The 25,349-nt window shown below is 42.9% G+C and overlaps 1 pseudogene; it reads left to right on the top strand.

The window, feature by feature from the left end:
- The first annotated feature begins 1,414 nt into the window (after positions 1 to 1,414).
- LOC136510570 (uncharacterized) overlaps positions 1,415 to 25,349 on the top strand; it is a 38,372-nt pseudogene continuing 14,437 nt past the window's right edge.

The raw sequence follows: 25,349 nt of genomic DNA, 5'->3' as shown, positions 1-25,349 counted from the left end.
TCGGCAGCCCGACAGTGCCTCATTGGGAAGGCCATAACTCATCCATCCGGAGTGCGATCGAGGTCAATGAGCACTTGATGGAAAGCTTTTTTGATAATCTTTCAAATAGATCTAGTCCCATCTCAATATCACGTCGGTAAGGCCTCCAAATCACCAATAAATTCTGTCGCTATTTCTGGCGGGAGCTACACTGTCGTCATGGGTTTGTTAGACATCCTTGGGACCCAGGCCCAAGTTGGAGCACGCCCCAAGAAGATGGAGAATACCTAAGAGATGGCATTGGACGTCCTCCTCCTTGGCCACCACCTTAGGAGGCCAGCAAGGACGTCCAAGCCAAGCCAGAGGCCCAGTCCAATCCGAGTTCGAGTCTGCCTCGGCCGTCAGGACCAGTCTGCAATAAAACGGACGCCTAGGACGCATCTGAACTACGTTTTTGATGATCCACATATGGATGGAAAGATAATTTCATAAGGAAACCAATGGGAGAGGTCCCATATCAAAATTCCATGAGAATCAATGGGAATCGTCAAAACAATTTGACGTCCAGAATCTGTCACGGCGCTGCGTCGTCGTCTTTTGGGCCGTTGGGCCTTGTAACGTGTTGGGACACCTTTAGGATGTGAAGAGGGATCCTTGGATGTCCCTTAGGCTATATAATCAGTAGCCACCATCTACTTTAGGTTTTGGGGTTTTGCTTAGATTATTCTATCAAGAATAGTTTCGCCGTTCATCGGTTTGTGAGACCCCAACTCGTGAGATTAATCATACATCTGCAATTTGGTTGCGATCTTTCTTGTTCTTGCTTGTGTTCTTCGTTGCGCAGGCAGGGATTAGCCTTCTTGGCAAGGTCAACCTGGTCCATGACTCGGTTGATAACCAGAGGAGCTGTGGTGCTAAGATTGCAGGGTTTGATCTTTCGATCTGAAGTCGGATCGGTGTGTCATTCTCTGCCACAACGATAGTTACCATCACCTGACGAAAGATCGGGATCCCTGTCCCCAGTACTTGTACAATCGGTGGTGGGTCTATGAAATTAGGGTGCCACTAGTTTTCCTTGACTAGATAGGTTCGTATTGGATACTTACAGTAGAAGGGTTGGTTACTTGAACAAGGTCATCCTAACGGTTAGGGACCTTGGAGCATGAGTAGTTGGGTACCAAAGCATAGAGATGCTACCCAAGAATAAGAGTCATATGTGATATGATTAGCAAAGAGTTGCTTACCAATCTACCATGTCTTATAGCGGTGATGCTAAAGCTCACTAGTAGACTTGTTAGTTGTGGGTCTTGAATCACTAAGTTTCAATAGAGGGATATTGATTTTAGTGGGAGTAGATTATATTAAAGGTTTAATATTGTTTACTCTATCTTGGATACATTGTCTTAGTATTTTGCATTACTTTTGTTGTAGATAAATGGCGCCTAGCAATCAACCATTTACTTTGCGTTCAATTCTTGAGAAAGATAAGTTGAATGGAACAAACTATGCGAATTGGATCCGCAACCTGAGAATTGTTCTCAGGGCTGAGAAAAAGGAAGAAATTCTAGATACCCCATTACTAGATGAGCCTACTGATAATGCACCTGCTGCAGAGAAAAACGCTTACAAGAAAGCATGTGATGCTTATCTTGAAGTGAGTTGCCTTATGCTTGCTTGTATGGAACTAGATCTGCAGTTGCAGTTTGACAAGAACCATGCAGCATACGATATGATCGTGGCGCTCAATGATATGTTCTAGACTCAAGCCAGGACTGAAAGGTTTAATGTCTCAAAGGCTTTTGTTGAAACCAAGCTAGAAGAGGGCGCAGCCGTTGGGCCACATGTGATCAAAATGGTTGGTTACACTCAGAGGTTGGAGAAGCTGGGCTTCCCAATTGGCCCTAAATTAGCTACTGATTTTATTCTCGCGTCTCTTCCGCCCAGCTATGGAAATTTTGTCACGAACTACCATATGCATGGGACGGAGAAGGGCTTGAATGAATTATGTGGCATGCTTAAAACAACAGAGGCTGATATCAAGAAAGGTGCTGGTAGTAGCCATGTGATGGCGGTCCAAAACAAGCCTAAGTTTAAGAAGAAGGGCAATTCTTGGAAGAAGAAAAAGGGCAAGGCTAAAGATGAGATCTCTAAGCCAAACCCACCTGCGCCCAAGGCTAGACCACCTGCTAATGCTAAGTGCTTTCATTGTCATGGGAAAGGTCATTGGAAGAGGAACTGCAAGCTGTACCTGGAATCCATAAAGGATCGTGGCAGTAAAGGTACTCCCGCAGCTTGTACACTTGTTGTTTATGTTACAGACATTTTCCTTGCTAATTCTTATATTAACTCTTGGGTATTTGATACCGGATCGGTTGCTCATATTTGCAATATGATGCAGGGAATGATAAAAAGTAGAAGCATGGAAAAGGGAGAAGTTGATTTCCGCATGGGCAATAATGCAAGAGTTGCTGCGTTGAACGTCGAGACGATGCAACTCCACCTCCCATCAGGATTTATTATGGAGTTGAATAATTGTTATTTTGTTCCTAGTTTAAGTCAAAACATTGTGTCACCTTCATGTTTGATGAAGGATGGTTATTCATTTGTGAGTAAAGACAATGGTTGTGTGATCTCTAAAAATTACATGTTTGTGGCTTCTGCATCCATTGTGAATGGGTTATTTATTTTAAATCTTGAAGATGCTCCTATCTATAATATAAGTGCTAAAAGGCCTCAACTTAATGAGTTAAGTCCTACCTATATGTGGTATTGTCGTTTAGGTCATATAAGTGAGAATCGCATGAAGAGGCTCCATTCTGATGGGCTTTTAACTTCGTTTGATTTTGAATCATACGAGACATGTGAGGCTTGCCTGCTGGCCAAGATGACCAAGACGCCTTTCATAGGTTTTCCTGAGAGGGCGGTAGACTTGCTGGAACTCATACATACTAATGTGTGTGGACCAATGAGTACGACAGCAAGAGGCGGATTTCAATACTACATAACCTTCACTGATGACTTTAGTAGATATGGCTATGTCTACTTAATGAAACATAAGTCTAAGACATTTGAAAAGTTCAAGGAGTTTCAGAGTGAAGTAGAGAATCAACGTAGCAAGAAAATTAAGGCTTTGCGATCTGATCATGGAGGCGAATATTTGAGCCATGAGTTTAGCAATCATCTGAAGAGTTGCGGAATTGTTCCACAGCTTACGCCACCTGGAATGCCTCAGAGAAATGGCGTGTCTGAGCGACATAATCAGACTTTGTTAGACATGGTTTGGTCTATGATGAGCCAGTCAGACCTACCGTTATCATTTTGGGGATACGCTCTAGAAACAACCGCTTTCACATTGAATAGGGTACCATCTAAGTCAGTAGTTAAGACACCACATGAGATGTGGACTGGTAAGAGTCCCAGTTTGTCTTTTCTAAAAATTTGGGGTTGTGAAGTTTATGTCAAATGACTTATGACAGATAAACTAACACCCAAATTAGACAAATGCTTTTTTGTGGGATATCCGAAGGAAACTTTAGGGTATTACTTCTACAACCGATCAGAGGGCAAAGTGTTTGTTGCTCGGAACGGTGTTTTCTTAGAGAAAGAGTTTCTCAAAAGAGAGAAAAGTGGACAGAAGGTGTATCTTGAAGAAGTTCAAGATGAGCCAGTTGGAAAGGACTCTACGAGTGATGCTAATGTAGCAGAACAAGTTGAGATACCCATGGCAATAGAAACACCGCCACAACCACGAAGGTCATCAAGAATCCATGAGTTGCGTGGGGATTTGTTATTGTTAGATGATGATGAACCTACGAGTTATGCGGAAGCAATGATGGACCTAGATTCTGAGAAATGGCAAAGTGCCATGAGATCCGAGATAGATTCCATGGGAAACAATCAAGTTTGGAACTTGGTTGACCCGCCTGATGGGGTTAGACCCATAGAGTGCAAATGGATCTATTAAAAGAAAAAGGACATGGATGGAAATGTTCACATCAATAAAGCTCGACTTGTTGCAAAGGGTTTTCGGCAAGTTCAAGGAATTGACTACGACGAGACTTTCTTGCCGGTAGCGATGCTTAAATCTATCCAGATCATTCTAGCAATAGCTGCTTATTTCGATTATGAGATATGGCAGATGGATGTTAAAATAGCCATTCTAAATGGAAATTTGGATGAGGATGTGTATATGATATAGCCCGAAGGTTTTGTTGATCCAAACAATGCTGGAAAAATTTGCAAGCTTCAGAAATCCATTTATGGGTTAAAGCAAGCATCTCGGAGTTGGAACATTCGTTTTGATGAAGTGGTCAAAGGGTTTGGCTTCCATCAGAATGAAGAAGAACCTTGTGTTTACAAGAAGGAAAGTGGGAGCGCTGTTGTATTTCTGATCTTGTATGTGGATGACATATTATTGATTGGGAATGACATTCCTATGTTGCAATCCGTAAAGACTTCACTGAATAATAATTTTTTTATGAAGGATTTAGGAGAAGCAACATATATTTTGGGCATCAAGATCTATAGAGATAGATCAAAGAGGCTTATAGGATTAAGCCAAGATACATACATTGACAAGGTGTTGAAACAATTCAACATGGAACAGTCCAAGAAAGGGTTCTTGCCTATGTCACATGGTATGCGCTTTAGCGATAAACAGTGTCCTTCAACAGCTGATGAGCGGAAGCGCATGAGTAAGGTTCCATACGCCTCAGCAGTTGGTTCCATCATGTACGCCATGATATGTACTCGCCCAGATGTCTCATATGCTCTAAGTGTTGCGAGCAAGTACCAAGCTGATCCAAGAGAGAGTCACTGGACACTTGTTAAAAATAGTCTGAAGTGCTTGAGAAGGACTAAAGATGTGTTCTTAATCTATGGAGGTGAGGAGGAGCTCGTTGTAAATGGTTACACCAATGCTAGCTTCCAAACTAACATGGATGATTCACAGTCTCAATTAGGTTTTGTGTTCACAATAAATGGTGGTGTTGTAAGTTGGAAAAGTTCCAAGCAGGAGATGATGACCGATTCTACAACAGAGGCCGAGTACATTGCAGCTTCTGGAGCTGCGAAGGAAGGTGTTTGGATGAGGTGGTTCCTCATTGAACAATGGGGCAATTGCGCAGGCTAAGGAGCCAAGGAATCACCAAAAGAGCAAACATGTACTACGGAAATTTCACCTCATTCGAGAGTTCATTAGATGAGATGAGATCAAGATGTGCAAGATACACACAGATTTGAATGTTGCAGATCCTTTGACAAAGGCTCTTCCACAACCTAAGCATGAGGCGCACATAAGAGCTATGGGTATTGGATATCTTCGAGATTAACTCTAGTACAAGTGGGAGATTGTTGGGAGTATACCCTAGAGATAATCATAGAGATGATTATATTGCCTTGTATCCATGATATATTATGAGTTCATTGAATTTCCATTAAAGACAACCTGTATCGATTAGCAATTATGTGAATTGTTTGTGAAACTCTTTTACTTGTATGGTTATTCTAATGTTGTCCCTGATCAGAGTTCGTGTGAGGACACACATGAATAATGGATCAGCACATTATTAGTTGATGACTATGTTTCACAAGTCATAGACATGGAGATGTCAAACTAATAATGTGGGCATATGTATGACATGGGGCTGGACTGACCCAATGTGAGATGTCGTTATTATCTCTGTTCACATCATGTGCGTTATGTCCTTAGACCTGAGATTGTTGTATGTATTCAAGATGTGAAACGACCTACTCAGGGACTATCAAACGCTACTCTGTAACATGGTAGTTATAAAGGTGGTTTTTGGGTTTGTCAGGAAACATGCTATGAGACATAGACAATCAAGATGGAATTTGCCCCTCTCTATATATGAGAGAGATATCACTGGATCACTCTAATGATTAGATCAAGAAATGCATGGCCGTGCTTGGGTTAAGTGTTAACCTATGAGTTGGACCAAATATCGTGAGGCAAAGAGAATAACAAGTATGTGGTTTTGTGGTGGTTCATCTGATATGATCTTTGCGTACACATAGGAGTTGACATGCCTTGCTAGAGGCCGCTATCAACTAATGGCCGAGTAGGAGTACTCGAGCCATGTCTATGTGTGCATGAACCCATAGGGTCGCACGCTTAAGGGGCTGGAAGCCTAATTCGGATTGGATCTGAATTAGACAAGGCTTAGGGTTACTAATGGGCCTCCAACTCGGGAGCTCATTAGGGACGCCTATAAATATGTGGGGTGGGCAACAGGGCTAAGCAATCCATGCCTTTTGGTAGCCGTTGCCGCCCATCCTACGCTCATGCCTGCTGCTCCTCGTGGACCTAGCAGTCCGGAGGCGCAATGCTTCCTCCCCGTACGTGTGGATACCTCGGAGGTGCTGCATCTGGAGCACAAAGATGAACCGCACAAAGGGGATGGATGGACGGATGACCTCGCAACTGCACAGCACTGCTACGACATGTTCGACTACATCAAGTCGCTTCCGTTGTACCTACGCATCTAGTGGTAATCCTGTGATCTATAACTAGCAGTAGATCCTGGTTTATGAGGTTGAAATTTTTGTTTTCTGGCTAGCATAGCAACCTCATAACCATACAGCGTCAACAGCAATAGTGGCCACGTAGATGGTGCATGTGAGCGTGCTTGGCGAGCAGCGACACCAGTTCGGTGAGGCGGCAGTGAGCAGAAGGAGTGGGCGGACGCGATGGCGGCAGAAGCAACCATGCCCCCTACATAGTGCGCGTGGATGCGTGGGCTAGGTCGTAGTAGCAGTGTGGCAGTGCTAGACGGCGCATAGTGTGAGCGACACGACGACGAGTAGTGGCCTCGACTGGATGTGATGTAGAGGGGGGTAGAGCAGCCAGGCTTGGCCGGGCCTAGCGCGCGCGTGCCGTGTGCTAGAACACGATAGCCGGAGACCTTGGCTGGCAGCGCAGAGCTGACGCATAGTGTTTGAGCGTAGGCACAACGGGCGGCCAGCGCGGCATGCCAAGAGCCAGGCGGTGACCACGCCCCAGGCGCTGGCATTGCTAAACGCATGACTTGCACGCATTTTAAAGCTATCCAAAAACTCAAACCCGACGATTCAAAGGTCAAACCAATTATCCTACCGTCAAGAGAGTACCTAGGGCTGTCAAACTAGGCCAAAACATCATGCCACCTCTTAACCCGATCGCTCTCCAAAAATCGCCGAACATGGCTTCATCAACCCATTTACATAATTTACGCGAAATGACTAAACCTTCAATGGTTTCACGTCGAATTCCATATCCGAGCTATTTGATATACTAGATAGCAAACCTCGTTTTCGACCACACGTATTTCATCATCGCCTATGAAGTTCGGGCTAGCAACTTTACTATGTTCCACCAATACGTTCCGTCGCATTTCCGTTCGATAAAAATTCACTTAGAAACCTAAACGATATAGAGAGACATGAAATGTAACATTTGTTTCTTGTTTCAAATGAATGTTTCAAGTTTTGAATATTGATGTATACCCTATATTACACACATTTACACACAAGTTGATGCTCATGCCGTGTTTTAGCAAAAACAGAATAGTGTAACATCGAGAGTGTTACAAATCTATCCCCTAAAACAAAATCTCGACCTGAGATTTCATGTGCCTAGTGTGAGAAGGAGGTAGGAAATACATTTCGACGCAGCAACTAACTATCGGGACTAGAGAGAAGGTGGAGGTAATGCTTCAATATATATATCTCATGTTCCCATGTGGCCTCATCCTCTGAATGGTTTTGCCACTGCACCTTGTAGAACTTGATCACACTGTTTCTAGTCACTCTTTCTTTCTCGTCTAGGATTTTGACAGGGTGCTCAACATAGGTCAAGTCAGGCTGGAGGGGAAGCCCTTCAATTTCGACTGCTTCATTAGGCACCCATAGACATTTCTTCAACTGGGAGACGTGAAACACATCATGTACCACAGACAAGATATCAGGGAGCTGGAGATGATACGCCACTAGGCCACATTGAGCCAAAACCTTGTAGGGACCCACATATCGGGGAGCTTGCTTGCCATGGACACCAAACCGATGCACCCCTCTCATAGGCGATACCTTGAGATACACATAATCCCCAACTTCAAACTGCAAAAGCCTTCTTCGCTTGTCCGCATAAGATTTTTGTCAGCTCTGAGCTGCCTTCAAGTGACTCCGAATAATGGTGACTTGTTCTCGAGACTCTTTGATGAATTCTAGACCAAAGTACCCACGGTCTCCCACTTCAACCTAGTTAAGCGGTGTTCTACACTTCTTGCCATATAGAGCTTCAAATGGTGCCATGCGAATGCTCTCCTGGTAGCTATTATTGTAAGAAAATTCCGCTAGCTTCAAGCAGGCATCCCACTTCTCAGGGAAAGAAATGGTACAAGCTCTCAACATGTCCTTGAGCACCTGGTTCACCCTCTCAGTTTGACCATCAGTCTATGGATGATATGCGGAGCTTCTGAGGAGACGTGTACCAAGGCATTGTTGTAGTTGCTCCTAGAAATGGGAGATAAAAACTGACCCTCTATCACAGATGATAGTAAGGGGGACTCCATGTAAGGTCACAATCCGATCAAAATATATCTCCGCATACTTCTTGGTTGTATATTTGGTGTCCACTAGGATGAAATGAGCCGACTTAGTGAGACGGTCCACAATGACCCAAATAGAATCATAGCCCTTGGATGTGCAAGGCAAACCCACCACAAAATCCATGGAAATATCCTCCCACTTTCAAACAGGAATGGCCAAGGGCTACAAATATCCTGGAGTACGCAGATGATCTGCTTTAACCCTACCACAAGTGTCGCACTCCGTGACATGCTGGGTGATGTCCTGCTTCATGTTAGACCACCAGTACAAGTGGCGTAGATCATGATACATCTTGTTGTTGCCAGGATGAATAGACAACTTTGAATGGTGAGCTTCATTCAAAATCTTTCTTTTCAGCTCCTCATTGGATGGAACCACCAGTCTATCCTTGTATCTCACTACTCCATGCTCATCAACACTAAAGTGAGGACCACGCCCTTCGACAATCAATTTTCTGATGTGGGAAATTTCTTCAGGGTCTTGCCTTTGCTCTAGAATAATCTGCTCTAGCAACTCTAAGGTGAAGGCAATGTGAGCTAGTACTTCTGTATGGTTGAGGGACAAAGTGGTTTCCTCAACCTAATGTGACTTTCGCCTCAAAGCATCGGCCACTACATTGGCCTTTCCTGGGTGATAATGGACTTCCAAGTTATAATCCTTTATCAATTCTAACCATCTCCTCTGCCTCATGTTCAACTCAGACTAGGTGAAAATATACTTGAGGCTCTTGTGATCAGTGAAAATATGTACTTTGTTACCCAACAGATAGTGGCTCCAAATCTTCAGAGAGTAGACCATAACAGCTAGCTCTAAGTCATGAGTGGGGTAATTTACTTCGTGCTTCTTCAATTGGGACGAAGCATAAGCTATCACACACCCCTCTTGCATAAGCACACACCCCAACCCCATCTTCAAGGTATCACAATATACATCAAAGGGCCTATCAATATCTGGTTGGGCCAACATAGGAGTAGTGGTCAAAAATGTCTTCAAATATTAGAAAGCTTCTTCGTAGGCTGGGCTCCAATAAAACTTAACTTCTTTTTGGAGCAGCTTGGTCATTGGCTAAGCTATCTTGGAAAAATCTAGGATGAAACACTGATAGTACCCAGCGAGACCAAGGAACTAACGAATCTGGTGCACAGACTTGGGAGACTTCCAATCCAACACATCTTGCACCTTACTAGGATCTACTGAAACGTCGTCAGGTGTCAATATATGCCCCAAAAACTGTACTCGATCTAACCAAAATTCACACTTGATAAATTTAGCATACAGCTTGTGTTCCGTTAGTCGAGACAGCACTATCCAAAAGTGCTGGGCATGCTCTTCATCATTCTTGGAATAAATCAGGATATCATCGATGAACACTACCACAAACTTGTCCAGCTCCGACAAGAAAATTGAATTCATCAGGTACATGAAGAAGGCAGGAGCATTGGTGAGACCAAAAGACATCACTAGGTACTCATACAACCCATACCTAGTAGAAAAAGTTGTCTTTGGTATATCATGTGGTCTGATCTTGATCTAATGATAGCCTGATCGGAGGTCAATCTTCCAGAACACCTTAGCACTAGCTAGTTGATCAAACAAAGTATCTATGCAGGGCAAAGGATACTTGTTCTTATCTGTTATCGCATTAAGAGGACGGTAATCCACACACATCCACAGAGTACCATCTTTCTTCTTCACAAAAATGGCTGGGCAACCCCATGGTGAAGAACTAGGATGGATGAAACCCTTTTCCATCAACTCTTCTAGTTGCTTCTTCATCTCCACCAATTCCCTTGGAGCCATGTGGTACAGGCGTCTGGAGATAGGGGCAGTTCTAGGCTCTAGCTCAATGGAGAATTCTACCTCTCTGTCTGGTGGCAAACTAGGAAGGTCTTCTAGAAAAACATCTAGGAACTCACAGACCACAAGGATGGGGGTAAGGTTAGGAGAGGCTTTAGCATGGGCAGCAATAGGTAAGACTGGATCTGAGGGTACAATAAGAGACATCCTATCCTCAGAAGAAGGAAGCTGTAACTCGACATTTCTTCGCTTCGTATCCAAGACTACCCCATACACCCGCAACCAGTTCATTCCAAGAATAGCATCAATGCCTTGCCCAGGCATTACCATGAACTATAGGTGGTAAGTGTGGGTGGCTAATACCAAGCTTACTGTGTCTATGCGGGTATTGATGAACATTTGCGAACCCATAGTATAGATTCTATAGGCATATGGTGTAGCCATAAGTGGTAAGTTGTGTTGATCCACAAATCCCATGCTCATAAAGGAATGTGATGCACCAGAATCAAACAACACATAGGCTAGATGGGAATCAATGGTAAATATACCAGCCATCACCAGTTCCTGCTGTAATATCTGCTCAGCATCTATGAAATGCACCTATCTGGATCTGCTGGGCACTTTCCTCTTGATCACAGTCTGCTTTACTAGCCTAGAGTTTGCCAAGGATTGAGCAGACTGAGCTGGCTAGTTCTGGGGACACTCCCGGGCATAGTGGCCATCTTTGCCACACTTGAAGCAAGCATCGGGCTTGTTTCCAAATCCTTGGTGAGGTGGGACCTGCTATCCCTAAGGGGCTGCTAGGGCTGTACCTGCTGAGTGGGTGCATGGTGCTGTGTGGAAGAAGTTTGAGAAGTTTGCTGGGACTATCGATACGAATGCCCGCCAGATGATTGATAGGGCACCCGTCGAACCAACTGCACCTTCTAAGTATGAGGTTGGCTAGAAGACCCCATGGCCACCCGCTTCCTCTTCCACTCTACCTAGGAATCCCGCTGTAAGCCCTCCATGGTGATGGCAGTGTTCATCATTGCCCCGAAAGTCTGATAGTTCACAGTGTACAGCTTCTCCTGAAGGATATAAGAGAGGCCATGAATGAAGCGGTCTTTCTTCTTCTTGTTAGTGTCCACATGAATGCCAGCATATTGGGACAAGTGATTGAACTTATTCACATAGTCCATCACTATCATACTCCCTTGTTGTAGCTCTAGGAACTCAGTTAGCTTCCGGTTGATGACACCAACAGGAATATAGAACTCTTTGAATGCTGTGGTGAACTCCTGCTAGGTTGCCGGATGATCTGGCTACTGCATGGCATGGAAGGTATCCCACCATGCACTTGTGGACCCCAATAGTTGTTGCGCTACAAAGCGCACTTTCTGGTCATCGGCCATATTGAGCAACAGAAACTTCTGCCCTAGAATGCGAAGCTAGTGCTCTGCATCTAGGGGCTCATCTGTTGGTGTGAAAGTGGGTGGGTGGGTCTTGAGGAAATCCTGGTAAGAGGAGGGTCCCTCAAGACGGCGGGCACCACCCCCGTTCCGACCGTTGCCCCCGTGACCTCCGCGGGCGAAGCCAGTGACAACTTATGTCATTAACTCCATGGCATGGACTGACTCAAGACGAGCAGCCATTAGTGTTGCCATAATCTCAGCGTGAGTCATTGGCGGTGGCGGCAGCAGTGGTGGGAAAGGATGAGGGGCCAGAGGTGGAACCTCCTAACTCCCCCGGTATCGTGCTCAATGGCCCGGCCACTCTCGCCTTGGCCCTCGCCAAGACCATGAGCCGCTCCAGCACTGGTGCTCCTACGTCCGGACCTTAGATTCATTTGTAAGAGATAGGAACCATCCATTTAGAACAACCTTCCCGATCAGAAGCAGGGGATTAGGGAAATGACAGCACATTTATTAAAGCCTTCTTTTAGATAATCCTATCAATTTACTAATCCAATCATACGTGTAGGGGGATTTTTGTTTAAGCAAGATGCTATTATCATGATGCATGCTTTGGCCTATACGTTCACTCAAGCCGGAATATAGCGGCATTCGTAAAATTTTTGACACATCGCACACTCACTTTCCGTATACTAAGCAATTCCTTACGCAACGTAAGTCAGTGTACCTATAGAAAACTAATTAGATAAAACTAGTGACGCTATCCTAGATAGACCATATTGCTAGGGCTTCTACTTATTTAACTAACTTAATCGCATCCTACTTTTCACAAAACTTTTGTTGGTCAAATTTTTAAGTTTTGAAAAAGAGTGATGAAACTCGTAACCAACCTGGCTTTGGTACCAACTATGGCAGAACCGCCCAAAATAGCACGCTTACAGAGGCACTCGTCTTCCACCAGACACTAAGCACCCCGAAAACATGCTACAGCGAGCGGTATCTGTCGGGCACACCCCGAGGGAGAACCCGAATGATCCACATTTTTCCTAAGGATCCAATAATTAGAATCAGTTACAATACTTGTCCATTTTATACATCAGAGTTTTCTTAAAAATTACATTATTACAATACCAAATGTCAGAGTGCGGAATGAGAAATAGCGGAATGTAAAATAAACATCTAGCGATAAGAATGAGGATCTGTCTGAGCCCACCAGAAGAATCCTCCACACAATGGTACCTCTCAAGCATCACCTGCAACAGGGGTAGATAAACCTTGAGTACACAATGTACTCGCAAGACTTATCCGACTAGTGAGAATAATTTCCTGACTCCAAGGAATATGAGAGGCTTTATGGTTTGCTGGTTTTCTTTTAGCAGAAAGTAATACTAATAGCGAGTCATTATTTATGTTATTATTATCAGCCGTATTAAGTTGTTATCCATCCAGTCTATATAAGCACCTGTTCTACTTTCAAGCAAGAGTTGAGCAATCAATTCCATTTCATCACCTTTCATCTTTCAGTTCTTACTACAGTGCTAGACCCAAAAACAAGCTGTACTGGATTGCCCGGTGAATCGTGAATCAATGCCCCCAGCTAGGTACCACAAAAACACATGCCCCGCTTGTACCCCAGGAACAAGTAGGACTAACCCATCACCCTCCTGTCCTAGGTGTCTAGGTCCTCATCCAAACCTGGACTCCAAGCCCCCACTCCTGAGTCCCAGACTCAGTGCGGTGCAAGGACCTCCACCACCCCGCCTCCAATCAGTCGGTCTAGAAAGAGTCAGATCCACGACAAGAGAGCAACGAGTCTTCCCTACGCGGCCACCATTTTCCTTTCCACCATTTTATTATGAGTGATCATATTTATCACCTATTTGTGAGTAACGGCAGGTTACTCATGCTACCGGTATCCTGAGCATAACAACTACTCAAACTATACTAGTATGACTCATGGGTAGATATATTTATGCATGTAGTTTCCATAAAATGCTTGTAACTTAAATGCACATTATATATATATATATATATATATATATATATATATATATATATATGATGTGCATTTAAGTTACAAGCATTTTATGGAAACTACATGCATAAAATAGGGGTTATGCACCGGGGCTTGCCTTGGGCAGGCGATGGGTCGATGAGGTCAGCACCAAAAGGCTCCGGGGCTTGCTCCTGCATGAGGATCTCCTCCTCGTACTCCTCGATGACCTCCTCGTACACCTGTTCATCTACCGTCATGAATTCTACCAACTCGTGATCTATATGCATGAAATGATAATGCAACACTTAGTAATCTAGCAACAGGACTCTTAAAATAAAGTACCTCTGTCTAACTACTACGCTAGTGCTACCGACCACGGTACTAAGTTATCTATTGCTACCATTAACAAGTATGAAGTACGACATTCATTATTATAGCAACTATAGATATTCTTACTCCTAATGCTGATTTACACTATATACAATAAAGCAAGGATAATAGCTACTCTACTTATTAACCTGCTCTAGGGCTACAAAATTTACCGCAAGTACATACTACTCTAGTGAGTCTACTATAAAATTTTCATAGCTATAGCTATCACCAAATTACCACAAAAATTCCTAGAATTATTAAGCTACATAATACTAAGCTCTCTAGTTTGAATTTATGACCCCATCATTGTCATCGCTAACTGTAATCTAACTATACTACCAAGTAGATGGTATTTTTGTGAATCTAACAAAATTGGTCTCACTATTTTTGGGCAACTACACAATTTACTACAATTTATCAAAGTTCAGCTAGAAATTATATTGAATAAATGTTGGTAATTCACTTGAGAATTGAAAAACAATTTCACTGCGTGGCCCGCGAGCGACGGCTCGGCCCACCCCGGCTTCCTGCCCGCGCGCATGCGAAGCAACTGGCGTGGCCCACTCAGCGGCGCACGACGCGGCCCACAATACATGGCCCACCATGGAGCCCACACGTGGCTGACACATTTGCAAAGAAGTCCCCGTTCTTTTCCCTATTTGTGAAACTAACTCGATCACTATTACACCGAGTCACAGATTTTGCATCTACCACCCTCCCCTTTCCCTTCTTTGCCGCGGCCACGTCTCCTAGCACATGGGCGCGCACCTACGCGATGGCGTGGGCACCGAGTGGCTACGCTGGCCACACCTGACCCTCCAATTACTACCTAAGGAGCCAATGCTTACCTTGACGTCAATGAAAAAGCGGTTGGAGGCGATACGGCGAATGGGGACGTTGTCCCAAACTCCCTCCCCGGCGGTGGACCTCTCCCTACGACGGTGGACATGTTCCTGTGAGCCAAAACACAGACAGCGTGAACCATTTCATGGATAGGCAACAACAACTCACCCCGAGCTTACCGGTCATGGTGGCTTGGCCAGAGACTGCCCAAGCGAACCTGGCCATGTGCGCACAAGCGGTGCAGCGGTGCACGGCAATGGCACGGCCGCGTCACGGAAGATGGGGCTACGGTAGCGCTTTTGGACGAGGTGCGCAGGGTGCTTAGCAGGTGGTGATGAGGCTAGCAGCGCCAAGAATTGCCACGTGATGCCTTGGATACATAGCTTGCCAATGGCGCATGCCCGTCCGGTCTTAAGGACCCAGCGGAGCGGTAGCTCCAAATTGGAGCACGGCAAGGCCAGATTCACTGCAAGGTGGGGTCGGTTGGGTGGCTGGATACATAGCAGAGCCAAGGGTGGAGTTAATTGCACTGCGATGGCTTTACTATGGTGAAATCAGAGGAGCGGTCCCAATGACATGGCAACTGGGAAACAAGGAAATTAGGCGTGGCTTGGCTCGACGCTGTCACGGACATCAACGCAAAACACAGGCATGCACGGCGATGGGGAACAGCGGAGCATGCACAAGACGTTGGTCTCACTGCTCAGCACGCTAGCCGATGGCGGCTCAGCACTGAGCGCCACAGAGGATGGCCGATCGCTCTCCAAAAATCACCGAACATGGCTTCATCGACCCATTTACAGACTTTACGTGAAATGACTAAACCTTGAACGGTTTTGCATCGAATTCCATATCCGAGCTATTTGATATACTAGCTAGCGAACCTCGTTCTCGACCGCACGTATTTCATCATCGCCTACGAAGTTCGGGCTACCAACTTTACTATGTTCCGCCAATATGTTCCGTCACATTTCCGTTCAATAAAAATTCACTTAGAAACCTAAACGATACAAAGAGACATGAAATGTAACATTTGTTTCTTGTTTCAAATGAACGTTTCAAGTTCCAAATATCGATGTATACCCTATATTACACACATTTACACACAAGTTGATGCTCATGTCGTGTTTTAGCAAAAATAGAATAGTGTAACACCGAGAGTGTTACATAGCGGTAGTAGCAGATGGTGCGGGGGTGACTGGTTCACTTGCTGGTGGAGTAGCGGAGGAAGAAGCGGTACGGGACCTATTCTTCCTTAGGAGCTCCTTTGGATTATCGGTGTAGTTTTCTGGTAGGTTGTAACCAGTCATACACTATCCTGTTTTCATCCACAACAGGAAGAAAACAAGCAGAGTTAGCCTACATAAACTATGGCTACCATTACATGCATGTGATCATAATCATGTCCTACTAGATTCTTTAACCTATGCCCTCCCCGGCAATAGTACCAGAAATGCTTGTTGGCATTTCTAAATGCAATCATCAAGTATGGAGTTTTTAAGTCCATTCTCCGATAGCGGCGCCATAAATGCTTGTTAGCATTTCTTAGTGACACCACTAGGATTTGTGTTTCCAAGCAATGTTGCTAAGAAATACCTTTGACGATAGTTCTTAACGATTACAGAAGTAGTATCCTCAAGCGCATGGATCTATCGTTATAGCATTTCACTCGGAAGTATTCAGGGTATCGTTATTTATATTTTCCCAAAGGAGGGCAAGGTATAAGAGTCTAGCATAGATATGAACAAGATTACATACCTACATAGTAAACCAATAGTTGATGACATGGGTAAAAATGGTATATTCAGGATAGTGGACACACACTTGGGCCAACATCAAGGATAAAAGGGAAAACATAGAATAAAAGAATATTCCTAAGCAGAGTAGGCATGTTCTAATATAGCCATGCAAAGAACAGCTAATAATCACACAAGATACATGATTAGAGCTAGAACTAAGTGTAAGATAGGTCGGGAGGCCACTGAGTACTGGTTTGCCAGCAACCTCATGTAATAATTTAGACTCTTAACCCTATCTGAATGTGGGGGATTACAAGGGACGACAGGGCTATCACCACCTGCCCCGTACCCCTCAACTGAAGAGTAGGAAATGTATTCACCTGTCCCTATGTACCCAGGCACCACGCTCAATTACACAGAAACTAGCCACATCCCCTCGGGACTCTGACTCTATGGATCGACAAGCATAGGACATGGGCACACCCGAAGGCACGATGAACCACCACCTCAACTTAGCTCTAATTCTAAGCATACAAGTCATATGAATGATTAAGCATAGAGTTCTACATGTTAAGCTCATAACACTCAAACTATATTCTAGTTCATATGTCATGATTATAACATGTAGACTATACTCTAATTCAATAGCACAACTATATTGAAAATATGAGAGCAAGACTTTGGAAGAACTCTTCATAGTATTCATGCCATGATGTCTCTCTTCTTCCAAGGAGCCAAGCCCTCCTTGATAGTTTTGCTAGCTCACAAAAGACTACTAAAGGTAAAAATACAAGAGGTGGTAGTGAGGTATGTAGCTCCAAATGGTGTGTGTGTGTGTTGAAGGTGAGCTCTACCCTCTTATTTATACTAATCCATGGTCAGTTTGGCGTAGGTATTTTTGGAAACCACCGGGAGCCGCCTTAGCATGTCACCATGCAACCGCTAGAGCAAGGTGGGCCCGAGAGGCGGTGCTGGGGGTGTAGGCGCACCCCTGGTATGACCGCACCAGGGCTGGCCCTGCTAGCCACCGCCTTGCTCTAGTGGGCTATTGGCTAGGCTAGGGTTGCTCCCCCGGTGGTGCTCGGCCCAGGTTTTGTTGTGAAGGTGGGCTTCTCCATTTCTTTCATTGTGTATTTCTGCATTACGCTTTTTGAATTACGCCTTTTGTCTTGTTTTCCACTTGTATTCAAATGTATGTCCTACAAAACATGTTTCTTCCAATACAAGTGGAACTAGGTTAATAGTAAAAGCATATGCGCCAAAAGTTTGTTTATTTCTCCTGTTTTGGATATAAATTAGCGGTCGAATATGGTCGTTAAGCACCACCAACACTCATTGCATATGAGAGATGACATGGTGTCTTGTGGTTAGGTGGAGAAGATCAAGAGACATGGCTTCTCTATGAAGGACTAGGTTGCTAGTGTGAAGAGCAAGTCAGAGGCTTGGGTGCGACAATGGACCACATGGTGGTGAAGCTAGAGCAATGACTTGGCACCGATGGACCAGGTGCAACCATGAAGAGCAAGCAAAGTTGCGATCAATTTACCAATAAGGACATATGATGACATGAAGTGGATCATATCATCTATGAGGTATTAAGCCATGGGCGACTTGTGTTGATTACAAGTGGCTTGATGGTGGTTGGATGCTTATGTGGCATTATAGAGGGAGGAGATGAAATGGGAAGCGCAAGGCAAAGGTATGTTTGTAGGGCATTTCATTTCATTAGTCTAAGGTTGAGTAGAGAAGAGCTTGACCAGGTTTAGGATAGATGATCGTACTATTAAGAGGGGCAAACTTATTTACATATCGGTCATCTAGTGCCACTTGAGTGATCTAAATTTGAATGTGTTGCTAGGATCAAGTGGCAATTGAAAGTTGAGAGACAAAACTTTGAAAAATGGTTTGAAAATTCTAACTAAGGCTTAAAGGTGTTGATCAGCCCTTGGGAGATCATTTGAAGTTGGCATGCTTTTGAAAAAAGGTTTTTTGGTGTGAAACTAACTGTGGGATAGTTATTAGATTGGAATTCTATGTTGATACATTGTGTTTTGGATCAAATATTCAAGTGGGTTGTATAGCCCTTTGAATAAGCTTTCCAAAAAGTCCAAGATCGTCAAAATTGGAGTTCGGAGTAAGAAGTTATGGTCATTTTAGTTAAGCTATCCTGAAATTTCTAGGCATGAGAGGAACTTCCGGTCTCACCAAACTTTCTAGAAATTTAGATGTCAAGGATGCCTTCCTCCACAGTTGATCATCTGAAATATCCTTCATCATGCAACGAAGCAGGTCCGTTATCACATCACAGACGCCATGGCTGCCAACATCACATGAACACTAGCATTGGGATCATGAGAGCCAAGAACAGAGTAACGGTTGCGACAAACAATGCCACGAAAGTGATGTGGTGGTAGGCTGGTAGCATACCATTGTATAAACCCAATGGTAGATCACTAGTGTTTGTTTGAAACTAGATCACTAGTGTTGGGGGCGTATCATATGTTAGGGACTCTCGTTAGTGTGTTCAAGGCTCAATACACAGCTTAGGGCCGGTGTTTGTAAGGTAATGTTTAGGGCCCATTTGTAGAGAGACTCTTTTGTAAATACAAGCTCCACTGAAGGAAATATTGAAAATATCCCCTCTTACCTCCCCTATAAAAGGAGAAGAGAGGGAAGGAGGAGGAAACCATTTTGCCCCTCACTCATTTGGCTCTCTCTTTCTCTCTGCTCCCACTTCTCTTATGTTCGTTTATAGAACAACAATTAGTAATTAAACAAACTAAATATATTAGCATCTCAAATTTATATATTTTTGGCTCTGTTCGGTAGCTTAAGTTAAGAAGCATTTCTCATACAACCCATTTTCTAGAATCTTTGGGTCATCAACCACCCAGAGTACCAAGGTTCAGGATTCAGTAGGATATCTAATAGTTTTGCTTGATGCCGACTTGCTCAATGTCTGCATAAATTTATAGTCTCTAAGAAGACTAAGGAGTCTAACTGCTCGACGCATTTTTGTATGCAGTGCAGTCCAAAAAGATAGAATCATCATGAATTTTTTGAATGCCACTACATAGGTATAAGCCAAGCACAAAGAATATCGAAATGAACCTTACATTCCTTTAAAAGAATATGTTCTTGCTAAAGCATAAAAGACCCTCAAAACATGTGATCCAACATGACAGGCAGCAACAACCATTGCTTCTTCAATTGAGACCATATACTACTTTCGCAGTTTTGGGTTTAGATAAATGAGTCTTCCATCAGACTGTAGAACCTTCTCTTTTCTTTAGTCTTGTCTCTGCCATGTTGGAATAATTTTTTCATGAATTCCGTGAATGATTCAAGATCATCTTCATAAGTTAGTGGCTCTAGCAATATATCATAATCCCCAGACCGAGCACTTGAGCCTTTTCAATGCATGACCTTCTTTTTGGATCACTGCCCTCAATCTCTCTGGCCTTCCTAGATTTTTAGGTTGTCTTGTTCTTGTTTTCTTAAGGTTATATCATAAATTGTCACCAAAATGTAAACTACCATAAGTTCAACATCTTATGAGTAGGAAATATGATTAGAATTTATCAAATTCTTTAAGCATCGATGTATGTACAACATTGAACGAACCTATATTTCATGTTTCTTGGTATTTTAAAAATTGTTGAATTGAGATCAAGCTTCCTTGTTAGTGGAGATGTTGCATCCCGGTCTATCTGTCAACGCACGCAACAATTTTTCCCACCGATATTGTGTGCTGCTACTCAATTCATAAGCACCGACTTTTGATTTTCGCAATACAAGTCATGATTTCGAGGAATGGAATGGAAAGAGGCAAGCGAGGTTACCTCTACCTCAGCGGCTACAGGTGAAGGTAGTCTTTTCCTCGGCGGCAGCAGGTGAAGGTTAGGCACTTGAGCACATCGATGCTGCAGCCGATGGTGCCAGTACTGGTAGTTTCTATGGGCAAGTGTTGTGGTTCAATTTTTGATTTCTTTAATTATGACACTTCAATTGTCAGCAATGTTAGTGCTTCTTGCAAGAGGAAAGATCAGCTTCTTCAATATCACCATGAGAGTATTGTGTAGGACAATTAGATAGTGGTGCTATTTTTGTTGGGAGAGGAAAAACCAAGAAACTAGTCTCGCTAGACCTAGGATTTTCAATGTTGTGCTTGATTAGATTCTTTGTGCAATCGATTTCCAGAAAGATCAACTGAAATATTGAGATGTGTTGATTGTCTTGATTCGAGAAATTCTTTTGCCAACTTTAAGGTAGACAAGTTACTTAAGCTTGCTAAGATTTATGCGGATGACTTCTCTAATTATAACTTCCTATATTTATTGACGATATTAGAAATGATAGCAATTTCTCAACTAGTGTTGATCTTGAAAATCTTGCTGATAATATGGTTCAAACTAATAAACATACACAATTCCATTAGGTGTATCGTCTTTGAACTTGCATTGATTTTGCTAGTGGCAACAATAACAGTTAAAAGAGCCTTCTCTCCTATGAATATCATTAGGAATGAATGGTGATTGGATGAATGATATGCTATATTGAGCGTGATTGTTGTTTGCATCTGTTGAAGATGAAAAAAATCCAAAGCGCTTTGAAGCCCAAAGAAATCGTATGATAAATTTGCCACGCTAGGACCTTAGGTGTGTATTGTGTTAGTCCATTTCATTTTATAATGCTCTCTTGATTTTTGACGAACTATGACATTTTTAAAAAAAATGAAGCATTGAGGATGTCTGTCCGTGGTGTAAAATCGTAAAGACATATATGATTAGAATGGAAGGCTCTCTTTATTTGGTGTACTTTTCTATCCTCATCATTCTATGTGTTGTTTAAACACTTTGAATTGATATTAATTTTAATTAAATCTATTAGTCTTTGGATAGTAAAATTTCTAGCCTTCTATTATTTAGTCTCTCTTGGTTCATTTTTGGATCCGTCACTGTATGGATGAGTATGGACGTGTTGAACAACATTTACATATATCCAAACTATGTTTCATAAAAAAATAATAAGTGAAAAGAACGAGTGGATAGTGACCAAGCTGATAACTACGGGAAAACGTGCACATAGCCAACATTGGAGAGAATTACTATATTCAACAAGTCGGAGGAGCTTCTGCTGACGTGCTTTATTTAATTACTCACGTATGGTCATTTGTGTCATTTCCTTTTGATTTCAGAACCAAAAACAGGATCTCAATAATGAAAGCGGAACGTAAACCAACTAGCGATCGATCTGGTCTAATTTCTTCCACAAAGTTGAAAATATATGCTCCAACTCAAAGGGAAACTATAAATATTTCGTTAACAAGACTCATCGGGCTTCGAATTTAGAATTCGTATGAATCCAAATAGAACTAGTAAAGCATGCATCACATATACTCAAGGCGTGTTCTCTTAAAAACCACGCTTGGCCCAGGCAGCGATACCTCGAACGCCTGGTTGCGGCTCCTAGACGAGGCTACGAACCAAACCGCAGCCCCTTAGGGCATGAGCAATATATACTGCTTAGGCCCCCTTTAGAATGCGGGAATTTTTCCTGTTCTTGGGTTTTTTCTGTGAAAAATGAATTGATTCGTGTGAAATTCCTATATAATTTTAGTGAAATTCCTATATAATTCTAGGTAAATGGGTGGGCCAAAGAGGAACACATGTTACTTGTTGAATTTGTTGCACAATGTATAATAGGGTGAGCCTTCCCTTCCATGCTTCTCTCTATCTTTCGCCTCACCATTCTTTTTTCCTCATCTAGCTAGCCCTGCCACGTTACTACAGCCAGCCTTTTTAGAGGGAGTAGTACATGGTTTATATAGATGGCCATTTTAGGCATCTCTACCTACGTGTCTCTAGAAATCAGTAATTTTTAGAGATATGTATCCACCCGTCTCTAGAAATTGACTTTTAGAGGCAGGTCCAAAACATAGCCGCCTCTGTAGATCAATTTCTAGAATTTCAAAATTTAACAAAAAATAGCTACAACAATTATTTCAATCTTGGAGAGGCCCACAAGCCACAAAAAAAATCAATTTCTAAGATCACAAGTCATTCGATTTTTTTCACACGTGTGCAATCTCACATGTTGTTTTCTTAACTACTATGCCTTAGAGTCACTTTCATCTAAGTAGCAGATACATTCCATAATTTCCTTTTGTATTCACTTTAGTAAATATTATAATACATATTTCAGACCCTAAATGAATTCATGTTGAAAAAAAATTAATTGGTAAGTTTTAGACCTTATCAAGTACTATAACTTTCGCTTAGGACATCTCTCTATCTGAGGTCATTCTTAAAAATCAAATAAATAAACAAATTTTAAAATTATTAATCTTAAAACATTCAAATGAAAAGTCATCAACTATAAAGTTTCATATTTCTTCAAGTACCAAAACTTTGGTTTACGTCATTTGACCATCCAGGATCATTTGGAAAATTCAAAAAAATGGAATAAAAAATATAAAAATATAAAGCTGAACTTCGAGGCACTAAATGATTTCAAATGAAAAACTAATCACCTACAAAAGTGCATATCCATTCTAGAATGACAACATGCGTTTAGATCTTTTCTCCATCCGTGGTCATTTGAAAAGTTCAAAAGTTTTGAATTTCAATATATGAAATTTTAAACAGATTTTTCGTGCACTACATGAATTTAAATGTTGTCAACTACAATGTTGTAGATATCTTCAAGTCCTACAACTTTCATACAAAGTTTGTCTTCATCATAGACTTGATTTAAAAAAGTTATGAATTTTATTGTTCTCAAACTATTTTTAGAGACGGTCCAGATTGCCAATCGCCTCTAGAAATTTGTTTCTGAGACGTCTAAAATTCCATCCACCTCTAGAAATTTCTCCATTTTTAGAGGCAGGTCTGCTCCAGAACCAATTTTAGAGGTAGATTTTGAATTTCAATAGATCCGTCTCCACCCAAAATGAGAGGCGCCTCTCAAAACTAATTATGTAGTAGTCCACCAGTCCCTTCTACTCGTCAATCAAGCTAGTGTCACCGCCCGTCAAGCACGACGGATCATGTCCCCTTCTACCTAATCGAGCCACCATTCCTTCCGATCCAACCTCAGTCAAGCCCCATGGTGGACCGTGGACGTCTTCTTCCCTCCCTCTCTCCCTTCCTCTTGTGTAGGGCTTTGGCGAGCTTGCCGGCAGTGAGGACATCTAGGAAGGTATGTATGCGCATGTAAGTTCGAGATCGCTGGATTTGTGAGGGTTGTGCCGTGTGCGCGTGGCCATTGTCGGGGCCTCCTCTATCGCCACCGCTCGGCCTATGTGAGCAGCTATCGCTAGTCCACCGCTGCAGCCACTCAGCCTGCATAGTGTTGTCAACTTGTCATCAAGGCCACCTTCACCAATAGGGACTCATCCACCGTCGCTCAGCTCACCGAGGCTCGCACAGCTCAGTTTATTATGCGCGGCTCGTGAAGGATAGAGGCAAAGGAGAGGGGATTTGATTTTTTTTGTTGTTGCTCTTATTATCAGGTAGTAGTGCTACTGCCGGCGGCAACTACTACCTTCCCTTACTTCTACTCCATAGTGTATTCCTCTTATCATCCCATTGCGGATGCCCTTATAAAACTAGAGTTTACATTAGTATTCCATCCATCCCAAAAAGTAATATCATTTTTGTTTTTAGGGAACAATGAATCTTAAGTTTGACAAACAAAACTATAAGCTACTAATTTTTATGATGAGTAATAAATATCATTACTCATTAGATGAATCATGAAATATATTTCATGATAAAGTTATTTAGAGATACAAATGTTGATAAATATTTTCTATTTCTATAAACCTAGTCATTTTTTGAAATGATTTAATCCAAACCTATAATGACATTCTTCTTGGGAAGGAGCTAGTAATTCAAGTCGTCATTTCTTTCCAGCAAAAACTTTGAGATAGTGGTTGTGTCCAAACGATTTGCATCCTAGTTATAATTGGATGGATCCAAATGGGACCTTTGTTTCTTTTATCCGAATTACAGACTGCAGACGCTTAAATATGGTGTGCATCTGAGGAGCTTATGGCAACAGATATCCATGCATTTTCACAACTCCTTAGATCTGCGAACACATGGTTGATATGTGTCCTTGTGGTTTGGATTTGTGATGAGTGGTTATCAACGTGATTCGCGTCTTGGGTTGAGTTTGTGAACTAACCATGGCGTGAGTTGGGTTGTGCAACATGTCTCATGGCTTATGATACGCAGGTGTGGCGCTCGGAGGCGGTGGTCGATGGCAAGGTGAAGGTCAAGTAGGGACGTACCGTGTCGATGGACTGGGAGCGGTGAAGGACGGACGTGAGACTTAAACTGAGGGACCAGGAGGCCAGGTGACTAGCCACGGTGGCTGACACTTGGGGACATCGACAAGCACAAGTGTACATGGAGGAGTGACCATATTGACTGACTCAAGATAGCGGACGTGCAAGTCGAGCAGAGGCTCTAGAAGACTTGGCGGTCGAGCGGTCGAGGACAGAGGTGACACGCGTTGAGTTGCGGGGGACACATATGGAGTATGCTACTCGTGGGCGGTTTGATGGTTTGAGCCTCAAAACCATCGGTGGACAGTTTACGGGTTTGGGCCTCAAAACCT

This window comes from Miscanthus floridulus, chromosome 16 (assembly GCF_019320115.1).
Source record: "Miscanthus floridulus cultivar M001 chromosome 16, ASM1932011v1, whole genome shotgun sequence".
NCBI lineage: Eukaryota > Viridiplantae > Streptophyta > Magnoliopsida > Poales > Poaceae > Miscanthus > Miscanthus floridulus.
Note: the sequence above shows the minus strand (reverse complement) of the source record. Positions and strands in the feature narration are given on the sequence as shown.